The sequence below is a fragment of the Diabrotica undecimpunctata genome, chromosome 8 (genome assembly GCF_040954645.1).
Source record: "Diabrotica undecimpunctata isolate CICGRU chromosome 8, icDiaUnde3, whole genome shotgun sequence".
Classification (NCBI taxonomy): Eukaryota; Metazoa; Arthropoda; class Insecta; order Coleoptera; family Chrysomelidae; genus Diabrotica; species Diabrotica undecimpunctata.
In genome coordinates, this window is record NC_092810.1 from 44,429,145 (window position 1) to 44,450,882 (window position 21,738).

A 21,738-nucleotide genomic window follows, 5' to 3' on the forward strand; every position below is an offset into this window, starting at 1 on the left:
AAAATATAGCAAATTTCTGCAAAACTTTAAGTGGCTTATTCAAATTATGTGAGAGTAAGAGAGATACATAAATATAGTAATGAGACAGAACTATAAATTTCAACATTGCTGCATGGTTATTATAGGAATTGTAGTGGAAATACGTACAGTTGAGTCTATGGTTCTTTACCCATGCATCATAAATACCCGGCGAGATAAAATACATACTTTTTATCTAGCATCATTGTCTTCAAAGCATAAAATCAAAGACAAACCAACTACCTCCTGTAATTGAATAAAGACAAATGTTATTTTTATAAAAGCTCTAGACTCAGAACATCGAAAATAGATAGGTACAAACAAGACGCTTGGGAATATTTTCAGATTTTAAGTACAATTTGTGACATTCTGGTTCGTTTACTTTTGGCTGTCAGTTTGTTGGATTTTTGCGGTTCTTTGTCCTGTTTTTGCATTTAGAAATTATTTATACTACACAAACAGTTGTTTTCATAACTAATTTTATATTTGAGTTTAAAATTTTATTTTAAGTTAATTTTATTACATACATTTACCATTTTATTTTTACGAACAAAGTTAACTTCACACAGTTAAGAAATGGTTTTGTTTAAGTTTCCACAAAAGTGACAAAAATATTTTATTGAATTTTTTTTAGATTATGTCTAATAAAACTCCTACCTCACAGGCTCAAGAACTCGTTTTAAATTTAATCGAGTACTTTAAATTAGAAAAAAGGAATGGGCGACCGTTGGAAACGTTGTCATCTCTTGAAGAGGTACAAAAGTACACTTTTTAAATGTGCACTATTATAAAGCTTTAATGAATACAAGCATATATGTATATATATATATATATATATATATATATATATATATATATACATATATATATATTATTGTGATATTTAAAGTCTTGGTGCGCCAAGCAATAATTAGCTAATTAATTTTTTTGATTAATTAAAATTATTTAAATGATATGATTATGACTCTATCACAATTTTTAATTCTTTTATCTCAGGGTTAAATTCGTGCTTCAATATCTATGCTATTACATGTGAAAGGTAAGGTCCAGAGAATACCGGAATAATAAAAAACACATATGATCTAACACTATATATTGAAATAAAACATAATGAAATAATTCACACTCAAAAGTTTTCAATAAAAATCTCATATAAGGATTCTCATAATTTTGTTCTCCGTACGTGAACAATAAAAATTAATGGTACAAACAATATTAATTGAAATCTCAAAATCCCAAACTATTCTAACTCTCCTAATCAAAATATTTATATCCTTTCTAAATTATGTGAAAAATTGTATTATCAATAAAAGAAAAAACTGCAGAAAACAAAAATATCTCTCTCTGATGATGAGTGGTCCAAATCCTTGTTCCTTGTAGACTGTATTATCTCCTCTCAACCGCTCCCTATGTAATCAGCAATCTTACACAGATTGTTGCAAGTATATCGTCCTTAATGATCTCCTTCAAAAGCACAAATCATTCAAATTATGATAGCCTTTCTCCTCTCGATAAACTGAATCTCTCGTTGGCCCGAGTGAAAAATGACTCTTGGAATATCTTCTCTTTACGATAAACTGAATCTCTCGTTGGCCTGAACAGTGACTCTTGGAATATAAGTAGAGAAATATGACTTACAATATTTTGGCTGCTTCAGCTTCTGTCAGATACACTAACTCCACAAAAACTCACTAACATTCAACACTACTGCTTGCTACATTTCAGGAACCGCCAAAGAACAATCACTGTTCTTCTTACAGACTTGGAAACCAACTGACCATATCTTTTCTCTCTCCTCAATCTCGCTAAACTTTTTCCTACATACTTATCCCACCTTTTTCAATCTCCGCCAATCACAACTCGTCACAATTCCCCCATTTTTTCATTTCGATAACAAACAAATTTTTACCTATACTTATAAATTTCCTAAAACTTATTTACAAATAATATTTTTCTATAATTCTTAAAAACCAACAAAAACCACTTTCTATAATCCCTTCTATTGTCTTTAATCACTGCATTAATGTATTTTGAAAAACCCCGTTCAATTGTCTGTGGCTTTCACTTAAACTTATGCGGGTCACTCAAGTATAACAAAGAAATAAATGCAAAGCTTACACTTTGTTTAGTACAGGAAATCCAAGGATTTAATAACTTTCCTTCTCCGAAATGTTTGTTGGATATTATCCTACTTATCTGAATTATTTTAATGTTTTTAAACTTTGAAATATTTTTAAACAAACCAATATTTTTCTCGATTTTACATATCATAACAAATCCCCGCCATTTGATCTGCCGAAAACTCTTTGTTAAATTTTAAAAATGACAAAAGTTTTCTAGGATCAAATTATTTTACTATGTTATTAAAATCTATTCATGATATTGATAGATGTCGTGAATGTTAAAATACCCCGTATATTGCCTGTCTTTATAAGGGATTGGATATATTTTCGTTTTAAATTTTTCCAAGTATTTTCCCTTAAAAGAAAGTTCATAATTTTTAACCACTTGATTTACTTTATTAACAAAATCTCCATGGTTTCCTAAAATCTTCTCTATTTCCTTCTCCATGTTTTTTCCACAATTTATTTTTCTTTCATCCACCTTTTGTTCACATGTGTTCACTGTCCATAATACTTCTTCACAAAATTCTGGATTCTCGTCCATCAATGCCATTTTTTCTTCTGTTTTCTTTTTATCCTCTAATTTCCTTTGGTATTCCGAGCACCATGTTTCTATTCCTTTCATTTCTCTGATGATACCTTCTTTTTCTTCCTGCTTCCATTCTGTTTTATCGTCGGTTGCCAACAATTCTTCTGTACCTTCTATTTCCTGTTTTTCTCTGGTCTCCATCTTATTTTCCTGCTTTCTTTTCGAACTCTTCTTCTTTTTCTTCCTTCTCTTTTTCTTTTCTGTTAGATCTTGTTCTTGTACTTTCGGTTTATCCTCTACAGTCATATCGATTTCTTTGCGTTTTTCCTGTGCATTGATCCTTCCAGAATTTGTTTTCCTATCTGTTTGCTTTTCTTCTCCTGTGTTGTCTGGTTCTGCTCTGATTTCCAGTTTATTTTCCGAAAAATTTATGGTGATATCTTTTTTTCTCAATTCATCAATTCCCGCTATCATATCATGATTTAAATCTTCAATCACCACACATTTCATAATATGGAATTTGTTTCCCACTCTTATCTGTACTCCCAAGCCTTCGTTTACTGTCGTCAAATTTTTATTGTTTGCACCCACTAAATCAACCCTAGGAATCTTATACACAAATCTGTCCAAATTTAATTCTTTTACTAGTTTTTTATTGATTAGCGATATCTCCGATCCAGAATCAATCACAATTTTAATCGCTTTATGTTTTATAAATGCATCTAAAAATATTAGATTAGAATTAGAAATTTGTCTGTCGTTTCCTATTGCTACATGATTCATCTCCCTTCTGTTTTGTCGTTGGAATCTCTGATTATTTCTATCGTCCCTTTGTTCGTTCGTATTCCTATTCGGAGGATTTTGTGCATCTCTATTCCTGTTGTGATTTTCATTTGTTCTATTTTGTGTATCATTCCGGTTATCGTAATTTTGTTGTCTATTGTAATTATTGTAATTTCTCGGCCTATATTCGTTTGTTGATCTGGGATGTCGGTTTCTCTGGTCATAATTTGATGAATACTTCTTTCCGGTCCATTATATTGGTCATGTTGTCTTCTATTTCTCATTTCTTTTCTTTTCGCTTCTTTTAATTGAAGGAATTGGCACAAACTATCAATATCTTGATAGTTTCTCAAAATCACGTGATCTTCCAACGTTTCCTCAAAATGTCTGCTGATCATTTCTACCAGCTGTTCGGTAGAATATTTGTATTCTAGATATTTTGAATTGTTATATATCTGCAAAGCATATCTTTCTTCAGATATTCCCATTTTTTCGTGATATTTTCCATTCTGTAGCTCTTGGTTGATTTCTCTCTGTTTATTTTTCCCCCAGAAATAGTTGAGAAATTTATTTTCAAAATCTGTCCAATTTTCAAACTCATCTTCCTTGCTTTTATACCATAACGCTGCTCCTTCTTTCAAATGGTTTCTAATTGTTTCTTTGCAATCGTCAAAATATCTAATATGTTGTAATTTGGTTTTCAAATTTTTAACAAACGGTACTGGGTGTGTTTTCCGAATATCCCCGCCAAACTGTATTTTTATGTCACCCGGACTTTGGATGAGTACTTCTCTCCTGTCTCCCATATCTCGTTGTTTTCTGATATCCTCAATTTGTTTTTCTATTTCTTTCTTGTCTTCTTGTAAAGCCATTTCAAATTTTGTTTCTAACTGTTCTAATTCCTTTTTCTGTACAGTCTTAATATCTTTCATTTGATTTTCTATTTCTTCTCTCTGCATCTCTAGTTTCCTCTCTGTTTCTTCTCTGACTTTTTCTAAACAGACTTTTACCTCATTTTCATATTTGTCCAAACGCTTTTCCATTTTTCTATCATTTTCTTCTAATTTTTGTTCATAGTTTTCCAAACGCTGCTCTATATTTCTGTTATTTAGTTCTATTGTTTGTTTTGTTTCTTGTTGATTTCTATCCATTTTTAGTGACTGGAGTTGCATTAGTTGTAATATTTTATCTATTCCTGATAGTTCTTTTCTCTCCTCAACTATTGTCACATTTCCTTCATTATCCGATACTTCTTCCAAAATTATTTCATCTTTTCTGTTATTCTCCTTCCTTTCCTGCATTTTACTTTGTCTCCTTGTGACAGACATGTTGTTACTTTTTGTTATTGTTTTTGTCCCCGCCAAATGTGAAATTTTACAACACTCTATATGTTTCAGAACACGACAATATTTCTCCCCAAATGTATTAAATTTTCACGACAAATATCAAATATGCAATCAGTAAAATTCAAATAATTCAAAATAAATATCAAATGTACGATTGGTAAAGAAAATAAAATCAAATAATTCAATAGCAGTAAATATCCACTAACTACGATCAAACAATAAATCAAATTTATATTCCCTGGAAAAATTGTCAAAATACTTTCAAATTCAAATTCCCTCAATGTTATATGTTTTTATCTCTGGATCACCTGTACTTATTCCAGATCTCTTTCCCTTCCTTCAAATGTAAAGCTGCGATATTTTCAAGCCCCACGTTTTGGAAGCCAGTTATTGTGATATTTAAAGTCTTGGTGCGCCAAGCAATAATTAGCTAATTAATTTTTTTGATTAATTAAAATTATTTAAATGATATGATTATGACTCTATCACAATTTTTAATTCTTTTATCTCAGGGTTAAATTCGTGCTTCAATATCTATGCTATTACATGTGAAAGGTAAGGTCCAGAGAATACCGGAATAATAAAAAACACATATGATCTAACACTATATATTGAAATAAAACATAATGAAATAATTCACACTCAGAAGTTTTCAATAAAAATCTCATATAAGGATTCTCATAATTTTGTTCTCCGTACGTGAACAATCAAAATTAATGGTACAAACAATATTAATTGAAATCTCAAAATCCCAAACTATTCTAACTCTCCTAATCAAAATATTTATATCCTTTCTAAATTATGTGAAAAATTGTATTATCAATAAAAGAAAAAACTGCAGAAAACAAAAATATCTCTCTCTGATGATGAGTGGTCCAAATCCTTGTTCCTTGTAGACTGTATTATCTCCTCTCAACCGCTCCCTATGTAATCAGCAATCTTACACAGATTGTTGCAAGTATATCGTCCTTAATGATCTCCTTCAAAAGCACAAATCATTCAAATTATAATAGCCTTTCTCCTCTCGATAAACTGAATCTCTCGTTGGCCCGAGTGAAAAATGACTCTTGGAATATCTTCTCTTTACGATAAACTGAATCTCTCGTTGGCCTGAACAGTGACTCTTGGAATATAAGTAGAGAAATATGACTTACAATATTTTGGCTGCTTCAGCTTCTGTCAGATACACTAACTCCACAAAAACTCACTAACATTCAACACTACTGCTTGCTACATTTCAGGAACCGCCAAAGAACAATCACTGTTCTTCTTACAGACTTGGAAACCAACTGACCATATCTTTTCTCTCTCCTCAATCTCGCTAAACTTTTTCCTACATACTTATCCCACCTTTTTCAATCTCCGCCAATCACAACTCGTCACAATTCCCCCATTTTTTTATTTCGATAACAAACAAATTTTTACCTATACTTATAAATTTCCTAAAACTTATTTACAAATAATATTTTTCTATAATTCTTAAAAACTAACAAAAACCACTTTCTATAATCCCTTCTATTGTCTTTAATCACTGCATTAATGTATTTTGAAAAACCCCGTTCAATTGTCTGTGGCTTTCACTTAAACTTATGCGGGTCACTCAAGTATAACAAAGAAATAAATGCAAAGCTTACACTTTGTTTAGTACAGGAAATCCAAGGATTTAATAACTTTCCTTCTCCGAAATGTTTGTTGGATATTATCCTACTTATCTGAATTATTTTAATGTTTTTAAACTTTGAAATATTTTTAAACAAACCAATATTTTTCTCGATTTTACATATCATAACAATATATATATATATATATATATATATATATATATATATATATATATATATATATATATATGTAAGGTTTTTTATCAGCAAACTTTAAAATAAACTTTATTCTTTTCTGTACAATATTAATTATTAACAAATACATTACCTGTAAAGGAGAAACAACATTTAAAGCTTATATTCTAATTTTACAAATTACAGGCAATAGTAATAATGGCCAGACAATTGACAATCTTAAAATTAATGAATTGTCACTGTCAACACACCTCACAAGTATGTATAACATGAAAACAAAAAGAAGAACTTAATGTTTTGACAGTGGAGTAACAAAATGAGAATATAAATAGAAATAATATTAAAGGAAAACAAAACAATAGTTTTTCTTTACATATATATATTATATATATATATATATATATATATATATATATATATATATATATATATATATATATATATATATATATATATATATATATATATATTCTTAATATTATTTATTTGCCAACTTTATTACATAACAAAATATTTATAATTAGGAATTTTTTATTTTTGGTTTTTTTCAATTTCAATTAAAAATATTGATAATATTTTAAATTTATTTAAGAGGCTAGTAGCTGCACTTAAGTTGGCGAGAAAAATAGTTTACAATATACAAAAAAAAGAAAAAATCCTGTTTTATTTTTTCCGGGGAAAAGCAGACCTCAGTTAAAAATGAAAACTACTGATTTACCCGAGGGCAATAAAATGGAAGTTCTAAATACAATATATAATATGTACCAGGATAGTAAGTAAATCAACTTTCTGTTGAGAATTGCGAGTAGGACTTAACATGTTATAGTACTATATTAAAATAAATTATTTGCGTCCATATGAAACCATGTTAGAGTTGCTTCCTAAGACAGAAAAGATTTATTTTCACGTTCAGAGCGACTATATATAGCCGTTCTGAAGAGCCCTTTTAGGGCGAAATACGTATAAGCGGATACACATACGCACTATACGTAAAATCAAAGCTTAACTGTCTTTTTCCTTTCAAATCCTAACTGTCTTTTTCCTTTCAAATCTTAACTGTCTTTTTTCTTTTAAGATAAATTACTTTTTAGAGAAACATGTAACCCGTAAAGCGTTGATCAATTAAAGAAATTGTTTCTACAAGTAAAACATCCTTAAGTAAAATATTAAAAGATTTGAGCTTTAAATTTAAAAACGATGTACATCCAAGAGCTTTAATTGTAAGAACTCATATTGCATCACCATAGGCGTGTTTCTTTCGTAAATATATGGAAAACAGAAATAGTAGATATCCACAAGAAGTATTTTTAGACGAAGCGTGAATTTTTCTAGGGGAAATAAAATTATGTTGAGGCAGAATGACAACAGCAGAAGTGTACGTAAACCAGGTGGTTATGGTGGACAAAGATTTACTGTGGTTTATGCCGGTTCAGCAAAAAGAGTTTTATTTTAAACGCCAGTATGTTATTTAGTTCCAAATTCTTGACTGCAGATTATAACGGTAAAATGGATAGTACAATATTTACTAAATGGATAAGTATATTTAGAACACCCATCTTCAATTGTCAAAGACAACGCACCCTACCTAAGTAAAATCATGAATAAACAACCTTCTGCTAATTAGTTAAAATCAGTTGTTGTATATTGTTTGAAGAAATACAATGTTAATTTTGATGAACATCAATTAAAACCAGAATTGTTACAATTGGCCAGGATAAATCTACAAGAATATATATATATATATATATATATATATATATATATGTATATATATATATATATATATATATATATTTATTGTAGATGAATTGATACGTTAACATGGACACGAAGTGTTTAGCTTGCACCGTATCACCCAGATTTTAATGCTATCGAATTAGTGTGGGGGGATTGCAAGACTTACTATAATACATATAATGGCAGACATGGATTTATAGATGAACATGTTTTAAATATGTGGAAGGAAGCAATTCAATACAGTAACGATATGGCCATGAGCAAAGTGTGTAGAACAAACTAAAAAATTAATTGAATGGTCGTTTATTAGAAAAGAAAATATGTATAATGTGTATCGAACCTGTATTAATTAATATTGGAGACAACAGTTCAGATTTAATTAAAATGAAATAAGGGAAACGGAAACATACGTTTAAAAACTTGCAACAATTTTATTTAAGCTTAATCAGGTTTTATTTTTAAAATAATTTAAAGATTACAAATTATTAAGCCACTTCAAATGTAGCTATAATTCTGCACCAAAATTTTAAAGCAAAACTGACATTTTGCATTGTATTTATTTGATACCATCAAATTTTATAATATAATCCGTGATCGGAGAAGTAGACACTGTCTGTCACTTGCTGTTGCGTGGAGTAAATTTCCGACTTATTTCGTATGCTTTAAATGATGACGCACGCGTCAAGAACCATGGCCCCAACTGTACGAAGCAAATATATTTTATTTTATTTTTATATTTTTCTTATTGTATTTTTACAACGATCAAAATTTTAACAACATTTTATTATCAAAAAATTTTATTTAAAACATTCCTTTATAAAAAGTATAATAGAAGATCTCGGGGCAATAAGGGACCTAAGCCACATTTTTTGAAATTTGACGATTTCATTAAAACGGGCTCTGTAAAATGATCTTAAGCCACCAGCGAAGTTTTACGACTATTGGGCAATAGATGTCGCCACCAGGCTATATCGACCTTGTTGCCTACTTGAAAAATCATGAAAATTTTTTAGGCAAGAACGTCATAAGCCACAATAAAATCAACATGGCGACACGTGATCGAAGAGAACTAACAGAAAAACAATTAATTTATATGAAAAAAAAACAGTAGTTCAGGTTCGGATTTTGACTCTGACGATTCTGTAAACGATAGAGAATATTCTCCGCATTCAAGTTCCAGTGAAAGTGATGAATCTTCTACGAAAAAGGTAAGTAAACATTTTAGTGGCTTGAGACTTATAAAATTATATTCTGTTTAAATTCGTTTGTACATAACAGGTTCTAAGACCAAAAATGTATTTTATTTAGTAGGTGGCTTAGGCCCTTCTTGACTAAAGCACCTTTATTGTTTTAGAGAAGTCGACAATACCACACTGCAACTGCAGATACTAATCAAAGTCAAGTAGAAGGCAACAGAGGTTCAATTATTTTGACCCCAGAAAAACTTCCACCAAGCCGATGAAGAAAAGTTAACATTGAAGAAAGAAAGAAAGAAAAAGCAAAAAAACGTCGAAACTTTGGACACGACTATATAAATTTGAAAGGTGCAGTAAAAGAAGCAAAGAAGATTGGAGATCCGTGTAAATGTAAAAAAAAAGTACAGAGAACTGCTGCAGGATACCGAATTATCAATATTTAACGGCTTTTGGGATTTAGAGACATATGAAAAGCAGAACACATATTTATTTTCCACAATAAAGGTTATAAAGAAAAAGAGAAGTTACAAGAGAAAAACAAAAAGACAAGAGTCAAAACGAAAATTTACCAATTTGTATTGTTACGTAAAAATATGAGTCATAGTTTTAACCTGTAAACATGTTTTTATTCACATGCTTATGTTTTAGATTTTACGAGAGGCGTCTATTTACCTGAATGGACCTTCCAGAACAAGGTCGAACCGATGCGGGAAATCCAGTTTGCCTTTACCGTTTCGCCGTCGTCTACTCAAGAAGGTTTTAGACGTTTCTAGTCTAACAGTAGTGAATATATAACAGGACTTTTTGGAGAATAGGAAACAGTTAATAAAGAAGATTCACGCTCGCGATATTTATTGTTACGCTCGCCTTTTAATAAATTATGTATATTTAGTGATAAATAAATTAATATCAGTTATTGTGCTTTTTAATAAATTTAGATAAGAACCTTTTGATAAAGACATTATAAATTAAAGACATAACAATTAATAAATTCACAACAAATGGTACCAGAAGTGAGATCGAACATAAATTAGACTTATAATAATAATACAAGTGAATATTTGTAAATTGTGAAAATGACGACGATTTATGAGCTGACAGTGACTAATTTAAGAAGACATCTTGAAGACAGAGAATTAGCTTCTACCGGAAAAAAGGCTGAGTTAGTCCAACGACTAAAGAACGCTTTGCTAGAAGAAGGACTAGATCCAGAGACTTATATATTTGAAGATGCTGTCCTCTCGTCGATTTCGAAAGTTTCTGGTGATGTAGCCAAAGTTTCTGGTGATGTAGCCAAAGTTTCTGATGATGTAGCCAAAGTTTCTGGTGACATCGCATCATTAGAGAACAAAGTTTCTGGCGATATTTCGAAAGTTTCCGGCGACATCGCTTCTTTAGAAAGCAAAGTTTCTAACGAGATTTCTTCCCTGGAAAGCAAAGTTTCTGCTAACATCTCTTCAGAAATCTCTAAAGTCACTTCTGAGATGTCTGCCCTGGACGATAGAATATCTTCGTTAAAAAACCAAGTTGCTGCCAATAAGTTGGCCTTCGAAGAAAAGATGAAAGAGATGGAAAGGAAGATGGAGGAAACAGGGACAGCAGAGAGAGGTAACAATCAGATTACAGTGGAGATAAAAGAAGACGAGACGAAATGTAAGTTGGAGACACGGCCGAAATTTGAAGGAAGTGGAGGTTCTATTCATGTTAAAGTCCCAACTTTCGACGGAAAATCATCATGGAATAACTACATGAAACAGTTCGAATCAGCTGCAAGAGCGAATGGATGGTCTGAAAAAGAAAAGGCAGTAAACCTGACTATCGCTCTTCGAGGAGATGCCTTAGATGTGCTTCAGACCATAGCCGTAGAGGAGACCGATGATTTCGAACAACTGAAGAAGAGGTTAAATATGCGATATGGCCACGAACATTTGGAGCATGTATATCAGTCGTAGCTTAAAAATCGTAGACAGAAGAAAGATTGCTCTTCAAGAATATGAGGTAGATATTGCCAGATTAGTACGATATGCTTATCCAACAGCTCCCGAAGACATGATGGAAAAATTGGCCGTTCAAACGTTTATTGATGGTCTTCGTGATCATGAAATGCAGAGAACGCTACGATTAGCTCGTCACAAGACGCTGGTTGATGTCTTATCCGCCGCCCTCGAATACGAGTCAGCTACGCAGGCCTCTGGCGGGTACAGTAAAGTTAGGACTGTAAAAGAGGAAGGAGATGAAGATAAACTTGACCAGCTCGTTAATATGATGAAAAGCATGACATATAAGAAAACGAAGACCATCAGATGCTGGAATTGTGGCGCAATAGGACACGTACGAAGCTCCTGTAAACACCCTAGGTACGACGCAAATCAAGAAACTCACCATCAGGAAAACTAGAACGGGTCAGCCTTAGGGGGGCAGCTTCGACCCAGAACTTTTCCAAAGACCCTCTCATACTAATAGCTTCTTTGAAATGTCGTGAAGATAGTGTATATGTAGATGGGGACATAAATGGTAAAAAGCATACGTTGTTGGTGGATACCGGAGCGACCAGAACCATTATACGCCCGACAGTTATAAACAGCCGAAAGAAACTGTTACCAACGAGGTTGCGACTTCGGACCGCTACAGGTGAAAATGCTAACATTCATGGAGAAATCCAGGTACAATTGGGAATTGGAGCAGAAAAGTTCGTCCATACTGTTATAGTTGCTGACATCGAAGAGGATGTTATATTAGGAATGGACGTAATGAATATGCATGGATTCCAATTGGATTTTAAGAATAAGGTAATCAAAGTTGGCAACGAGGAGGTATTTCTCCATCCACATAATGACAACACTGTGCAAGCAGCCATTACAGAAGATACAGTCGTGCCTGCGAGAAGCGAAACGATCATAGTAGCGCGGCTACAGGGAATTGTGGACGAAGGGAGACCTGTTATGATGGAGCCTTGGAACCACGACGATGAGGTTGGCCGTGGAATCATAATTGGAAAGAAATTGGTGACTTCGGCTAAAGAAATTCCTGTGAGACTTATCAATGTCAACGACTACCCAGTGACCATAAAGAAAGAGACAAAAGTAGAAACTTGTGTACCTGTGACATCCATAATCCGTCAGGCGACAACATCTGATAATTCCAACGACAAATTCGACCAAATGGTTGCAGTTGCAGGACAGTCTCTAAATCAGATGGAGAAAAGGAAATTAAGGGAATTTCTGCGGCAGTATCGTGATATTTTCGTACCGAAAGGAGGAAAGACGGGAAAAACTACCGTTGTTAAGCATAAAATTGATACTGGTAATGCTAAGCCAATTCGTCAAACAGCTCGACGATTACCACAGGCGAAGAGAGAGGAAGCTGAAACGATTGTTCAGGAAATGAAGAAAGACGGGGTGATAGAACCTTCTACGAGCCCATGGGTCTCTCCGGTGGTCCTGGTTAAGAAGAAAGACGGAACGACGAGGTTCTGTGTGAATTACCGTTTGCTGAATAACGTTACCAAGAAAGATAGTTATCCTCTGCCTCGGATCGATGACACATTGGACACATTGGCTGGAAGTAAATTGTTTTCTACTTTGGATTTGAAGTCTGGATACTGGCAGGTAGAAATGGACCCAGTAGATAAAGAAACCTTCACCACAGGATCTAAATTGTGGCAATTCAACGTTATGCCATTTGGACTCTGTAATGTTCCTGCGACAATTGAGAGGCTTATGGAAAATGTGTTGAGAGGGTTATCTTGGAAAACATGCCTGGTTTATTTAGATGACATAATCGTCTTGGGGGAGACATTCAAAGATCATTTGAGGAATTTAGAAAACGTTTTTAATCGACTTAAAGCTGCCCAATTGATGCTAAACCCCAAGAAGTGCCAGCTATTTCAAGGTAAAGTAAATTATCTGGGTCATATAGTCAGTAAAGAAGGAGTGGCCGTGGATAAGGGAAAAATCGATTCCATTAAGGAATGGCCAAAACCAACTGACAAACATCAAGTGAGAAGTTTTCTTGGACTATGTACTTACTACCGGAGGTTTATTAAGAAGTTTGCAGATATCGCTAAGCCATTAACGCGACTTACAGAGGAAGCAAGAGAATACCGCTAGGATACAGACTGCCAAAATGCCTTTGAGACCTTAAAAAAACATCTAATAACAGCACCAATTTTAGGGTATCCACTGCCAGAAGGAGAGTTCATCCTAGATACGGATGCAAGTAATGTTGGAATTGGAGGAGTGCTGTCTCAGATTTAAGGAGGACAGGAACGAGTCCTCGGATATTTTAGTAAAGTTCTTTCAAAACCTGAGCGGAATTATTGCGTCACGAGAAGAGAACTTCTAGCAGTAGTTAAATTAGTAGAGCACGTCTATCAATACATCTATGGCAGAAAGTTTCTAATCCGAACCGACCATGCCGCCCTTAAGTGGTTGATGCAGTTTAAGAATCCAGAGGGTCAGATAGCCAGGTGGATCGAACGACTCCAAGAATACGATTTTAAGATTGAGCACCGGGCCGGAGTTAGCCACAGAAACGCTGATTCTCTTTTCAGAAGGCCATGCTCAGCAGAGTGTTCCCACTGCAACAAAACGGAATCCAAGGAAGCAGCAGTGCTAAGAACGACGATTGTCAACGACGACTGGACGCCTACTAAGATCAGGGAAGAACAAGAGATCCAGTTATACAGAAAATCCGAAAATGGAAAGAGGAAAACCGTCGACCACCTTGGCAGGAAATATCAAACCTATGCTCAGTAGTTAAGACGTATTGGGCCCAGTGGGACTCATTTATCATCGAAGATGGCTTGCTCAAACGAGTCCTGGAAAATGATGACGGTTCAGAGAAGAGAAGACAGTTGGTGATCCCAAAGAGCAGAATAGCCGAAGTACTTCGTCAGTTACACGACAGTCCATCGGGAGGGCATTTTGGTGTAAGGAAAACCCTTCAGCGAATTCGGGGACGGTTTTATTGGATGAACAGTTCCGACGACGTAAAAGACTGGTGTAAGAAATGTACTATTTGTGCTACGAGTAACGGGCCTCACCGAAAAAGGAGAGCTCCTATGAGACAATATAATGTTGGAAGCCCGTTTGAAAGAATAGCTTTGGACATTGCAGGGCCATTTCCAGAAAGTGAAAATGGAGGCAAGTACATGTTGGTAGTAATGGATTACTTTACTAAGTGGGTCGAGATTTACGCACTTCCCGACCAGAAGGCCGCCACCGTTGCAGATAAGTTGATCCAAGAAAATATCAGCCGATTTGGAGTGCCTTTGGAGATACATAGTGACCAAGGCAGGAACTTCGAAAGCGATCTATTCCAAACAATATGTGATAGACTAGGCATAAGGAAAACAAGAACTACCGCGTATCATCCGCAATCGGATGGTATGGTAGAACGAATGAATAGGACAGTTGGCAAGTATTTGACAAAGATGGTGTCCGATCATCAGCGAGACTGGGACCAATACCTTCCGTTCTTCACAATGGCCTACAGATCTGCTGTTAACGAATCAACAGGCCAGACACCAGCCAAAGTCCTATTCGGACGCGAAATGCGACTACCTTGTGATCTCGAGTTTGGATGTCGACCTGGAGAAGATGTAGCAGGTGAAGATTATGTGATCGAATTACGAAGAAGAATGGACGATGTACATGAGTTGGTCCGTTCCCACCTTCAGATCGCTAGCGACCGAATGAAGAAACGGTACGATACACAAGCCAAAAAGGGTTGCTTTAAGAAGAACGACAAAGTATGGCTGTATAATCCCAAGAAGCGAAAAGGTTGTTCTCCCAAATTGCAGCAGTTTTGGGAAGGTCCATACCTCATTATGGAGAAGATCAACGATGTCATCTACCGAATAAGCAAGATTCCGAGGGGAAAGCCGATGATAGTACACCATAACCGGCTGGCGTCTTTCGAAGGTGACCACGACGTAGATGAAGAAGTGGAAGTAAACCAAGTCCAAGATGTGTCTGACCTCACGTTTGAGGAATTCATGGGTGCCTATGGAGGTACCGGTAAAGCAAGACATGGTGTTACCACTGAAGAAAAGCAAGATCTACTCGCGCTCCCCGATGACCACTCGCTGGCCCTTACCATCCCGGCCAGTATCAAAGACGTACCAGGGTTGGCATCCGTCTTTCGAAGGAAGTTTGGTCGAGTTGCAGAACTTCAATGCCAAGTGCCAGCTCCCGGTAAAACCTTGAAACTCCAAGATGCATCACGTTACCTTTTCTACCTGGTAACAAAAGACACTGCCCGTGACCAACCTACCTACCGAGATGTATGGGAAGCCTTACTTCAATTGAGAGAGCACGTACTAGAGTCCGACGTGCAAAAGTTAGCCATGCCAAAGTTGGAGTGCCGCCAATTAGATTGGAGGGTTATCCGAAATATGGTGGAGGAGATCTTTAAAGACACCGAAGTCCAGGTGTTAGTCTGTTGCAATCCGCATAGTTACTGGTGCGGAGAGAAAACCGTCCCTTGTCATTTTTATACAACTGGAAGTTGTAAAAGAGGGTCCAGTTGCCGATACCAGCATACCGCTCCAGTTTTAGTCCCGACAAGGTTCCAGGAGGAACCATCTTTTGAGAGGGGGGCAATGTTACGTAAAAATATGAGTCATAGTTTTAACCTGTAAACATGTTTTTATTCACATGCTTATGTTTTAGATTTTACAAGAGGCGTCTATTTACCTGAATGGACCTTCCAGAACAAGGTCGAACCGATGTGGGAAATCCAGTTTGCCTTTACCGTTTCGCCGTCGTCTACTCAAGAAGGTTTTAGACGTTTCTAGTCTAACAGTAGTGAATATATAACAGGACTTTTTGGAGAATAGGAAACAGTTAATAAAGAAGATTCGCGCTCGCGATATTTATTGTTACGCTCGCCTTTTAATAAATTATGTATATTTAGTGATAAATAAATTAATATCAGTTATTGTGCTTTTTAATAAATTTAGATAAGAACCTTTTGATAAAGACATTATAAATTAAAGACATAACAATTAATAAATTCACAACAGTATTTTGTAAAAGTAAACGGAATAGATGTGCAGATATGCAAACAGGAGTTTTTATCGGTTCATGGACTACAAAACTCAAGTAAGCGAATTAAACTAATTTCAAAACAAATTTCTGAAGGAAGATCAACACCAAAAAAAGATCAAAGAGGTAAACATCACAATAGACCGAACAAAGTTGCCCCAGAAATGGTACAATCAGTCCACGACCACATTAGAAGTATCCCTTAATATGTTAGCCATTATAGTAGAACCGCTAATCCAAACAGAGTGTATATAAATCATGATGTTAATATTTCAAGCCTGTATAAGGATTACTACATTGCTTGGTGTAAAGAGCGTAGTGTTATTCCAGTTAAAGAGTATCGGTACCGAAGAATTTTTACCTTAGAATACAACATAGGGTTTAAGATGCCCAAAAGCGATACGTGTTCAACCTGTGATTCACTAAATGTTATGATAGGTTCTAATACCGATAATAATGAATCTGAGGCCAAAAATCTCCAGGTAAAACTACGGTTACATAAAAGTGGCGCACAGGCAATGCAGCAAGACCTTAAGAACGAAATTATGAAAAATGAAGAAACTCACAACACTGACATAATTTCATTCGACTTACAACAAACCTTACCCACACTTTCATTGACTGTTGGCGTAGCATTTTACCTTAGGAAAGCATGGACCTATAATCTTGGCGTACATGATTATGTATATGGGCAAGGACATATGTTTATGTGGACAGAGCTAGTTGCAAAAAGAGGAAGTTCCGAAATTGCTAGTGTACTCCTAAAGTATATAACCCATAAGCCATCAAGATCTGAAAATCTTGTAGTCTTTACTGACAATTGCGGGGGCCAAAACAAGAATTGGCTAATAATGGCATTATGGCTGCAATTAGTTAGGGAAAAAAATTACAAAACCATAGAACATCGTTTTCTAGTATCTGGGCACACCTATTTGCCTTCAGATAGAGATTTTGCTTTAATAGAAAAAAAATGTTAAGCAAGTGTTTTCTCCACAAGAATGGTTTGAAATTGTAAGAAAATCAAACAGAAAAAATCCATTTGCAGTAGTTGAAATGTCACAGGAAGATTTTTATAGTTTTGATGAAATAGTTCTAACAAAAAAAAAACATTTACCATCGAGAAACAACCACTCAACTTTACAGACGTGAGCTGCTTTTGGTTCGATAGCGAACACCCAAATTCCATTTTCATGAAACACACCCTAAATGGAGCGTTTGATGAAGTAAATGTTGGTAAGAGGGGTGTAAAGTTTGGTGACAACATATTAACAACTAAATCCTTAAAAAATATATGGAGGACCAATAGTACTTAACATCAAAAAAATTCAGGACATAAAGAAACTTTTGCCATATATTCCTCCCATAAACCAGCAATTTTATCTCAGTATTATTGAAAACAGTACCAGTAACATTGAACAAGACCACAACCAAGTTGATGAAACAGAGAAAATAGACAGGAATGACGAAACCGATGTGTTTTAATAAAAAAATAATATTGTAGGAATATTCTGGCCTTTAGAATTTTTATTTGTTTTGTTATTTTCAAAAACTTTAAATGTGATTTACTTAAAACTTTTCAAATGAGGCTAAGGTCCCTTATTGCCCCGACCTCTTCAATAATAAAAACCTTATGGGGCTACATCACAGAACGTTTTCGGAATTAATATTTTCATCCTAAATGTATCTAAATATACATGTTTTGAGACACTTAATACTTGGGTAAAAACCCGTTAAATTATTTTAATTTGAATTTGTTACATTATTTGATTATATATACTAGGATGTTTAAGTTACAACAGGAATAGATAACATGGCAACGTAAGACTCCACTGGAGGTTGCTAGTCCTTAGATGAAGTGTCTGTGAGGACATGTTGATAGCAACTGATAGCAACAGGAATTTCGTTTCCTTGTGGAATTTATTATCGATTAATAATAATAAAATTAATAAGTCACTGTTTATGCGATCTCAGAGTATTTGAATGAAAATTAAGTGACTTTAAAAAGTAGTGAGTTCTAAACAAGTTATGCAGTTGGTATTTTTTACTTAGAAATATGCTTTGCTAAAAAATGTGAGGTATTACCGCTCGAAGCTAAAATTTATTCATTTGTATTATTCTGTGTGAAAGTTTTTCTAATTCGGTATTTTCTACACGATGTTAATCATTAGAACCTTTTTTTAGTCTATTTATTGTCAGATGTTTTTTTTTCATCACCATATCATCGTAGTGCGACGGAATTGAATTTTAATTATCATATTGTCTCTGCTTTCCATTTTTTCTTATAGTATATATTTAATTATTGATGCCCTACTTCTTTCTCTGTTTCGTATAAGTTGATGATACTATTGAAACACCCGATCTGTTGGTTCTTGGTTTCTATTTATATTTTATTTATTAACATTTTTATTATAAGATTCAGGTAATGTAGGCTTTCACGTTGCATTACAGTAAGCTGCAGCTAAAAATTTTATTAAACAAAACTCATCAACCTCACAATAGTAAACGTTTTCTCGTGACAAAATATAACATTAAACAGTAAGGAAACACGTTGCAGAATGGACCGGCGAGGAAGAAAGAAATTTTTTTACGCGTGTGTTATGCTGCCATCTACGCTGTTTGGTCGTAAGCTACGCTCCGATGAGTAGTTCTGTAACTGGTAGTCGCCATTACTTAATGCGAAGTGAAGGTGGTATTTATAACGTACTTGTGAATTTCAGTTGTATTCTTGCATTTTTTGTCCATTTCAGATGTGAAAGTAAGTAACTAAATTTTTCTTATTGCTTATCCAGCATTAAGTATTATTGAAATGGATATTGTAGTTTTCTGTTAACCCTTACAGATTTTTAACATAATGCTATATTATAACCTCACAAAAGTTTGAAATTCAAAATTCAAGACAAAACGAGATGTCTCATTCCACCTGCTTTATTTTATGTCGCTTAACAAAAAACTACTTTCAAGTGTTCTTCTTACAGAGGGTTTGCAACTATGTTAGAAAAACAGAGAGACAAAGTTGACCTGTGGATTTTATGAAACAGGCAATTTCCGCAGTAATTGACTGTTACATAGGTTTAGACAAAGCCTCGTCTTAATTTGGTGTACCAATATCAACATTGTGTCGATATGTTAAGAAAAAGCGTGATAGTCCGGAATTTCGCATGAACAAAAATTCAGGAAAATTATGTGTACTTTCAATTAACATCAGGACTCTCTAATTACGTAAAACATGGAAAAAGATTCTTTGACATATCCATGAAAGATTTACGTCACCTTTAGTATCAGTTAGCGGATCACAATAGAATTGTTAATAAGTTTAACCAAAGTAATGAAAAAGCAGGACTAGACTGGATTAATGGCTTTTTAAAGAGAAATCCCGATTAAAGTTTAAGAAGACCTGAGGCAACCTTTGGAGCTTGTGCGAAGGAAGAAAGGAAATGGCAGGTATGCAATCAAACATCTAAGAGAGGTTAAACTGTAATTGTGGAGTTGTGTTTTTCTGTCAGTGTATCTTACATGGCCCCCATGTTAATGTTCCCTAGGAAACGAAAGCAGCAAAACTTCGAGTTGGGTCTGCTACTCTCCAGGTGGACAGAAGTATCTGACTCAGGATGGGTTACAACCAAAACGTTTGTTGGTTGGTTTAAAAAAACTTGATATTTTTCTAAGGCCACAAAAAATGCTCCTGTTTTGCTTCCGTTTAACGGATGCTAACACATACCGAAAACCTCGAACTCATTGATCTTACTTGAGATAATGGAGTTGTATTGCTCCGCTTTCCTTTTCACTCTTCGCACTTTCTTCAGCATTTGGAAGTTTTACTGATGAAGCCTATTAGTGTTTAATATGAAGAGGAATTGCGAAAATGGTTAGGATCAAATTCTGGAAAAGTAGTGACTTTATTTCAAATTGCATCATTTTTTGGAGCTGCATTTATTATTGTAGATAAAATGAAAACAGCACTAAGTGACTATAGGAAAACAGGAATGTGGCTTCTAGTGTTAATGCCTTAAACGATTTTCTTCCACCTGCACCAACAGATATTCAAATAGATAATTTAAAGCCTAGTAATGCCAATAATTTTTCAACGACAAAAGAAATAGCTGAGAAGAAACAAATTAATCCAAATGATGCCACTACTAAACTCATAGGAACAAACTCTAAAACACCAGCATCTAACGGTGGACATCTACCCATTCTTCCTCAGTGTTCATGGATGCCAGACACTGTTTTAAATCCTTAAATTTCTTGTAACATAACGTGATTTCCGACTGTTTCTCCTCAACATGTTCTACCGATACCGAAAGTGGAATAGAATAAGAAGAGAACTTCTAAAAAAAAAGCAGCTATTTTGACTTCATCGCCATACTTGCTACAGTTGAAACAAAAGCTAAGTCGGTTGAAAAAGTAGAACGGATAAAAAGAAAAGTCAACTTTAATATTAAAGACGGAAGTAAAGCCACTAAAGAGGAGGTGGTAAAAAAGAAGAGGATTATGTTAAATAAAGGTCTGAAAAACAAGAAAAAAACTCTCATTCCAGTGACACTAAAGATGACGCCCAGTGTTTATACTGCCACGACTTTTATTAAACTTTCCATGAAGGATGGGTATCATGCTCATCGTGCTATAGTTGGGCACATACTTCTTGTGCGGACGTGGATGATGAATAAGGTTTTATCTGTAAATTTTGTATCAAATAAAAATTATGTTAGAGGTAATATTAATAAAAGTTAATATTATTAATAATTTCCAACTAATTATATTTTAATGTATGCTTTTCTTATGACTGTGAGCTAATAAAAAATTAAATCGCGTTCTACCCCGTATATGGGGCGGAATAGGTAAAGTGAACTACTTTGCATAGCAAGTAAAATTGTCAACTAACTTGATTTTTTTTCTATAGTTTCATTTTATTTATTTTTTTTTATAATAATTGATAGTTAATTTCTGCAGTTTGTTTTCATTTTCAACAAAAATTAGGCATCAAAATTAGACCATTCCGCCTCGTGTTCCTTTATACAAAAAAATCTCTTGGAATTTGATCTATAGTAAACTAACATAATTTATTAGAATTGAATACCAAAAGTCAATTGTGTAATTAAAATAATTAAAAACAACATTAGTGGTATAAATATTTATCAAAAAAAAAGTTTAAACAAAAATG

The 21,738-nt window shown here is 34.2% G+C and overlaps 1 protein-coding gene across 1 annotated transcript in view; it reads right to left on the reverse strand.

Moving 5' to 3' along the window:
- The window catches only part of LOC140448794 (uncharacterized), an 853,042-nt gene that overhangs the window by 145,265 nt on the left and 686,039 nt on the right, over positions 1–21,738 (reverse strand). The gene's annotated exons all lie outside the window — the stretch shown is intronic.